The sequence below is a fragment of the Eumetopias jubatus genome, unplaced genomic scaffold (genome assembly GCF_037043125.1).
Source record: "Eumetopias jubatus isolate StellerSeaLion01/CBP00866 unplaced genomic scaffold, mEumJub1_p1.0 scaffold_9, whole genome shotgun sequence".
Classification (NCBI taxonomy): Eukaryota; Metazoa; Chordata; class Mammalia; order Carnivora; family Otariidae; genus Eumetopias; species Eumetopias jubatus.
This window is the reverse complement of record NW_028274815.1, coordinates 110596029-110602027: the sequence shown is the minus strand read 5'-3', so window position 1 is coordinate 110602027 and position 5999 is coordinate 110596029.

The window sequence follows — 5999 nt, the reverse complement described above, 5'->3', positions numbered from 1 at the left end:
CTTCCTTCCTTTCTTCCTTCCTTCCTTCCCCCCTCCCTCCCTTTCCTCCCTCCCTCCCTCCCTCCCTTCCTTCCTTCCTTCCTTCCTTCCTTCCTTCCTTCCTTCCTTCCTTCCTTCCTTCCTTCCTTCCCCTTTTAAGTAGGCTCCATGCCCAGCATGGAGCCCAAGGTGGGGAACAAACTCATGACCCTGAGATCAAGAGTCAGATGCTCAAGGGACCTAGCCACCCAGGCACCCCTCACCAAGACGTTTTAAACAGAGGAGAGATTATACCAGAACGGTGGTTTAGTAAGATTAACCTGGGAGCAGTGAGCTTGGAAAGTAAAACCAGAGGCAGAACAAACATTTAGGAGGCAAGTGAAATAAGGTGCCGAGAGGGCTTTTTGGGTCTAGTTTGATAGCCATTAGACACTTGTGACTATTGATCATTTTTTGTTTATTTATTTATTTATTTTTAGTAATCTCTATACCCAATTTGGGGCTCAAGCTCACAAGTCAGAGATCAAGAGTTGCATGCTTTTCAGACTGAGCCAGGGAGGCGCCCCTATTGACCACTTTTAATGTTCTTAGTGTCACATGTTGAAATAATGTTTTGGATATATTGGGTTAAATATACTAATAAAATTAATTTCACCCCTTTCCTTTTACCTTTAAAGATGTGGCTACTAGGAAATTTAAATTACACATGTGGTTTGCGTTATATTTCTATTGAACAGTGCTGGACTCAAGGAAAGTGCACATGAGAGAGAAGAATCATGTTGCCCAGAGGAACAGAAATGGCAGTGCCATTAAGAGAATTGAGGAAAGGGAAACTGTTTAAGAGGAAAGAGGACAAACATTTTCAGAAAACAGATGCTTTTACAGATTGTTCCCCCTTATCTGCAAGGGATATAGTCCAAGACCCCCCAGTAGGTGCTACAACCAGATAGTACTAAACCGCATATATACATGATTTTCCTGTCAATACACACCTATGATAAAGTTTAATTTATAATTTAGGCACAGTAAGAGATTAGCCACAATGACAAAATAGAACAATTATAATAGTCTATTGTAATAAAAGTTATATCAATGTGGTCTTTTATTGGACTGTGCTCACCCTTCTTCTTGTGATGATGTAAGATAATAAAATACTGTGATGAGATGAAGTGAAGGGAACAGGTGTTGTGATGAGCCATTGGCTACTAGTGACCTTCTGACAGTATTTTAGAAGAAGGATCATCTACTACAAGACAGTGGTTGACCACGGGTAACTGAAGCCTGGGAAAGTGAAGCTTCAGATAAGGGGGCGGGGAACGACTACTGTAGGTTTATTTCGGGATGAAGATAATAATAGCCATCAAGCTGGAGCACCTGGGTGGCTCAATTGGTTAAGCGTCCAACTTTTGATTTTGGCTCAGGTCATGATCTCACTCAGGGTTGTGAGATAGAGCCCCGTGTTGGGCTCCGCACTGGGCGTAGAGCCTGCTTAAGATTCTCTCTCTCCCTCTGCCCCTCCCCCTCTCTCGAAATAAAAAAGCCACCAGGCTTTCAAAAATGCAAAGAACTAGATCTTCATTGCCTTTAATATAACAGATGTGCAAGTGATTTTTATATCCAGAGATGAATTCCCCAAAGTGTGTCTAAGGAAAAGATTCCATGAAAAAGGGATTCCATGGTCAATTACATTTGGAAGATAGATACATACCTCAGCCTCCTCTTGGAGATTCATATTGCCCTTCGGCATATTAAAAGCTGTAAGAAGATGCACTTAAGTTTACCTTATTATTTCCCAAACTTATTTGAGCACAGTGCTAAGCCGTTAGTTATCTGGTAATAGTATCTAAATCAGGGATGTTTAGTTAAAGATAAGATAGGCCAGCAACTTGAAGACAGAAAAATTTTCAACCCTTTCCATACTTGGAAAGGGATATGATCTTCCATGTCTAGGAAACTCCGAGTTGCTCTAAACTCATTATATTTCATCTTGGATTTTCTGCCTCTATTCTCCTGAGACAAGTTGAGCCTTATGTCTGAAAGCAGGCAACACTTTCATATTGCCTGTGAGCTCTGCTGAAACCACCAGAACGCCACATGCTAACTATACTGTGTGTGTGTGTGTGTGTGTGTGTGTGTGTGAATGTGCACATGCACATATAACACACATCTTTGTACCTCTTTAGTAGTGCATTCTGGGCCAGAGGCCAGGCCTTGGAAGAATGTCTAGGGGCTTAATAATGTCACGGTTTTCATATCTTTGTCCTTTGGGAGAGATAATAGGCAAGGTTTCTCCCAATTCTCCACACCATTATATTCTGGAAAAAAGACCTTGTGCTTGAAAGGGGACTGATTCTATGCTTTTCATTTCCCTGGCATCAATACAGCCCAGTGAAAGGAGAAAGAAGTTGGTCTCTAAACCTCTGTGGCTTAGTACTCTTGTGACATACTTTTAAGTTTGTACTCCCTAGTGATGCTCTACTTTAGCTGCTAGAAAACTCAGTAGAAACTCAGAGAAGGTTTGTCCCCCGGCTGTTAGAAAGTAGTTAAGTGATGAGGAAATGAATCTTCTCACATCCTCTGGGGGCCAGAGGGCAGACTGTGGGCCCTAACATGGCTTCCAATGACTCTCTCCTTCCGGGTATTCACATCCTTGGGTAATATCAACCCACTTTGAAGAAGGCTGATCTGTGTAATAATAGGAAATTGGATACTGCAATAGGATGTTGCAGAGATGATGGGAGTATGACTTCCCAGGCTAGATCTTAAAAGATATTGCAACTTCTGCATGTTTTTCCTTGAATCACTAGCTTTGGGAGAAGCCAGCTGTCATGTTGTGAGGACACTAAAGCAACCCAGTGAAGAGGCCCATCCATGTTGTGGGAGCCGAGGCCTTCTGCCAAAACCTAGTACCAGCTCGCCAGTCATGTGAATAAGCCATCTTGGAAATGGATCCTCCAGTCCATATGCCCTCAAATGACTGCAACTTCATGAAAGACCCCGAGCCAGAACCATCCAGCTAAATCACTCCCAAATTCTTGACCCACAGAAACTGAGACAATAAATATTTATTACTCAGCCACTAAGTTTTGCGGTTATTTCTGACCTAGCAAAAGGCAACTAATATGGTAGATGTGTATTCTTTGTGATGTTTGGTCACTGAAATGGCTCTAGATTTGCAAATTATTACTTTAGAATTTGATTAGTTCCTCCAAAACATTATGCTTACCATGACCTCTGTGCTTCTTATTCTGGTGTGTATACCAGAAAACTGGTTTTTCCCTAAGGGTAAATAACTGAGAGAAGTGATTAAAAAAAAACACAAAACTTAATGATACTCTCCCTATAAACTGTTATAATAACCAGAGAGAAAGGAAACCTCTTAATTGCTACTTTCATTTGAATTTTTGAAAAAACAAAAAACAAAAAACCTCACTCCAGGACAAATCTTCAGTTTCTTTTTGTTTTAAATAAATGCTTTATTTAAGTAAAACACACATACAGAAAAGGGCACAAAACAAGTGAACATCTTTTTTTTTTAAGATTTTATTTATTTGACAGAGAGAGACACAGCGAGAGAGGGAACACAAGCAGGGGGAGAGGGAGAAGCAGGCTTCCCGCGGAGCAGGGAGCCCGATGTGGGGCTCGATCCCAGGACCCTGGGATCATGCCCTGAGCCAAAGGCAGATGCTCAACGACTAAGCCACCCAGGTGCCCCAAAACAAGTGAACATCTTGATGACATATTGTAAAGTGAACACACCCATGTAGCCACCACCCAGACCATAGAAACTGAACACTCCCATCCCTACAGAAGTCTATCTGTTGCCCTGCCATCCTGACTCTCTTCCCCTTCCCTCACAAAACACTATCATCCTGACTTCTAAAAACATTTATTAATGTTGACCTTCAGGTGCACCCAGGTGGCTCAGTCGTTAAGCGTCTGCCTTCTGCTCAGGTCATGATCCCGGCATCCTGGGATTGAGCCCCGCATCAGGCTCCCTGCTCAGCGGGAAGCCTGTTTCTCCCTCTCCCACTACCCCTGCTTGTGTTCCCTCTCTCGCTCTCTGTCAAATAAATAAAATCTTAAAAAAAAAAAAAAGTTGACCTTCATATAAATCATACGGTATGGATTTTTTCATGTCTGGTTTCTTTTGCTCAGTTTATTTGCATTTTTCATTTAGGATTATAAAGATCTTGCCTAATTGCCATTAGTGTATGCTTCATCTGTTATTTTTGGATAACCTTTAAAGATAGCCACAAACTGTCAGTAAGTTCACACAAGAGAGTGAAGACACATATATTTATTTAAGAGGACAAAAAGCCTTCTAGTAACTTATTGGAATTTTGCTGAATCTGTGCCTTTTGGTTACTATAAGGCAGAGAGTGGCTGAACTTCTCAGGAATCCAGGCTCTGTCATTTTTTTAAGCTGTGAGCCTCTGGTTAAGTTGCCTCAATATCCCAATGCTGGGAGGATTAAAAGACATGTAAAGGCACTCTGTACACTGTAAACAAACAAACAAACAAACTACACACGTATTTCAGGTGTTGTTTTGCTATTGGGGTTCAGCTTGGCAGCCTTGGATGATTAGGATGATTATTTTTGATTCTTCTGGATGATCTAGCAGAACTCACAGACTTGGATGAAAGCTCCCTCAGGTCAAGGAAGACCAGACTGGTGGGGGGTAGAAAGAAAGATAGGCCACACTGGGTGCTGAGATTTAGAAGACTAGCTACAGATGTTCTTGGTTCTTGTAGGATCCATCTGGGTGGCTTCTTGCAGGAGCTGGAATTTCCAGAATTTGGATACAGGGTTTCCAGAGTTATTCCGGAGCTAGTTTGGAGTGAGCATAGTTAATTTTGTTCAACAAGCAAGAGAGAAGCTCATCTTTCTTGTTCAGGACTAGCAGTCTTTACGGGAAAGGTGAAGAAAATGAGGGCTATCACCCAAGGGGCATTACAGTGTCCTGGGGAGGCACTTATGAGTAATTAGCAAGCAACTTGGGGTTAAACTTGATGGAGTGAGGGAGTGCTTTGAGGGTACAGAAAAAGGCAAGATCATTTCAGGCTGGGGTAACCTTTGGAGAAGGGTGGTTGGAAGGGCCTTCGGTAGGTGTGAGTGGTCAGTACCTCAGGGCTGGAGGTGACTATGTTCTCTGCACCCCCCCACACCCAAAGGGAAGAAGATGGTTAACGCGCGCACACGCGCACGCACACACCCCGAACAACACAGGCTCCAAGGCAGCCACCAAATCCTTCTATGTCCCCCAGTGCGCCGCACAGAAAAGGAGTCCAGACTGTCCTTCAAAAAGCCAACCCTACTCCCCGGCTCCCACACCCCCTCCTTCAGCACAGGAGGGTGGCGAAGGATTTATAACCCACCTCTTTCTTCCAGTTGCCATGGAGACCAGCCCCAGTCCTTTCATTCCTTCTGGTACCGGGTACATTTCTCCAACGCAGGCGGAATGGAGGGGGCTTAGCCCAAACACGCCCGTGGCGGTGCTGGGGGACTGAGTGGTGGTAAAAAAATATAGCGCGGAGGGGCTAGCGGCCTCGACGGCAGCGGCGGAACGAGGCCAAGGGACAAAGGCTAAGGTCAGCCGCGGTTCAAGCCCTTCTCTTTGCTAAAGACTGGCGGCCAGACGCTGGGGGGCACACTGCTGGGCTGGAGGAGGATGCGGGCCGGGAAAGGCCGGACGCAGCAGCGTGGCGGGACGCTGGGCCTGGGGAGCGGACCTGTCCACCTGTGCGGACGGGTGCTCCGGCCCCTCCACCCACACGTCCATTGGGCGGTGCCGCCATCACTCTCCCCTCAGCAACACCGCCTTCTCCGCGGCTAAGCCTGGATCCCCTCCCCCGCCACTCTCCGCCCCGCTCCGTCCTGGGAGCCTTTCATTGGACGGAGGCGCGGTCGATCCGCCTCGAGTGAGGGAGACGATTGGACACGAGGCCTTCGGGCCGCCCCCAGCCTATTTGGATTGGCTTGCTGCGCGTTGGCGCAACGGAAGAGGCGGCCGGCGGAG